Below are 2,353 nucleotides of genomic sequence, written 5' to 3'. Positions count from 1 at the left end.
CTGGTGGATGCGCAGTGTCAACCAATCAGAAGTGGTCCAAACTGTGCCGAACTGTCAAAATGCCGACCTGTGTTGTAAAGAATTGCAAAAATCGGACAGATGTTCTTTTTCAACAAAAAGTTAAATTTTACTCTTTTCCGAAAGATCCAGATGTAAGAATAAAGTGGTTAGAGGCTTGTCAGAGAGATAAAGATTGTACGATAAAACATGATATGGTATTAAGTAATTATATTATTACAATATATATATAGTAACGTAACGAGATATAGTATAGGTTAGAATTGTACTTTCATTACATACCATGTTTTATCGTACAATCTTTATCTCTCTGACAAGCCTTTAACCACTTTATTCTTACATCTGGATCTTTCGGAAAAGAGTAAACTTTAACTTTTTGTTGAAAAAGAACATCTGTCCGATTTTTGCAATTCTTTACAACACAGGTCGGCATTTAAAATTTTTAGTGTAATTTTTGATAAATTGACCCAAATTGTATGTATGAAAACAAATAATAGTTTTCCAAAAGAGGTTGTTGCATGTTTGGTGCGTACACGAACGTATACGCTTACGAAAATTAAATAAAGATATAAAAATTAATAACTCAAGTAAAAAACACACCAAACTAGACAGACTAAACACATTTGCAACATATTAATATAAGGTTCTATGTTTTATGACAGAGTTTTATTAACATATTATTATAAGATGTTTTGTTTTTGTTTTATATTTTAACAGTTTATTTTCAATTGTATGTTGTCCTTGAGATATCCATCATTTATGAATACAATTGTTTTCATTTGGCAAATAACTGTTTCATTTTATTAAAACCATTTCATTCGAATCCCCGCTTTCATTTTGGACCACTTCTGATTGGTTCTGTCCGCCATTATGCGCAATGCTTCACCTTGTATACTTACACCATGATAAAAATGACATCACTCATGCTTTTGCTTGAATAAACTCTCTATATGGTTGATTCACGTTCCAGTCTACCGTTACCCAGTCGCCAAGTGTAGAAGTCTTTTCCTCCCGTTATCCGTCAGAGAAGCAAATAAATATGTTCCAGTCACAGCACAGATACGGTTTTATCTCGGCGAGCGTACGCTCCACCTCTCCATTGTCACACAAATCGGCTGCTTCTCCACCACCTTCGATATGGAAATACTCGTTCTACCTGACCTGCATGGACCAATCGCAGAGCGGGGATGTCCTGACGATGAAGAGGAAACTAATACACATCTCCATTAGATGAGAAACTGCCAGCAGCCAACAAACATCATCTTGCGACTCATAATAGGATCACCTTTGAAATGTTTGCGCCGGCTTATTCTAGAAGAACTTGATATTTTAATTTTACATTTTATTATTTATATTTATTATTTACTGTACTCTTTGTCACACAGCTTCCATGATTGTGTGCTTCCTGGCGATCCGTTGAAATTTATTTGTGTTCCAGAAGAAAGCTATTACCGACGTCATCGACGTACACTACGTGATTTTCCAGATCAGAAAATAAAATCTGCGTGCTATTCCCGCTTCGATGCATGCGAGCGGTGTTGACGCGCGCCAGTCCAGCCGCGCTCGGCTCGTTTCGCTCGCGTACCGTTCCACATTTCAGGGGGAATATTAAAGCCCACGGCGCGGCGCACGAATTGTTTGTAAAACATCGTGCTTGCAAACACACATGGCCAGCCATTGGTCCAGTTCTCCGCCCCCTGATATACACCTCCTCAGTCTCCTCCCTTCCATCCTCGACTCTGTCGACTCTGCCGAAGAGTTTCACCAGGATGCAATCAATGCTGCCCCGGGAACTATTTTCAATCAACCATTTCTTTTGAATATTCTCATTTTTGAATACGTCAGTTGTTTCGATCACTTTCTGCACAATGTGTGACATTAAATTTCATTCAGAAAAGTGCAAAATTTAGTAGCATTATTATCAGTAAATATTATTGTAACTGTTAATGTTGTTAAACAGATATCAATCCATACACAGCTGTTCAATTATATTATTGTTAGATAAATGTTACACAAAATATTAATCCGTAATATTTACTAATATCTGTTTAATAGTAATAATGATCTTTAATATTTTGTATAACATGTTAATCTTATCTCTCTCTCGTATATTAAACATTTTATAGTTCATATAAAGTTCATATAAAGAGGGAGAGATAATTCTTTCAGGATATACACTCAAAAAATATCGATATTTTCATTTTGTATTTTCAAACAAAACTTCTCAAGTTCAAAGGCCTGGGTAAAAAAGAATTTCTGCAGTAATTTGATAATAAAATGAATCACTTTTGAACGAAATTGATTTTGAGAAAGCCGACAAGAATAATTACACTGC

This window comes from Ooceraea biroi, chromosome 9, assembly GCF_003672135.1.
Source record: "Ooceraea biroi isolate clonal line C1 chromosome 9, Obir_v5.4, whole genome shotgun sequence".
NCBI lineage: Eukaryota > Metazoa > Arthropoda > Insecta > Hymenoptera > Formicidae > Ooceraea > Ooceraea biroi.
The sequence above is the reverse complement of the archived record's forward strand: the minus strand, read 5'-3'. Positions refer to the sequence as shown.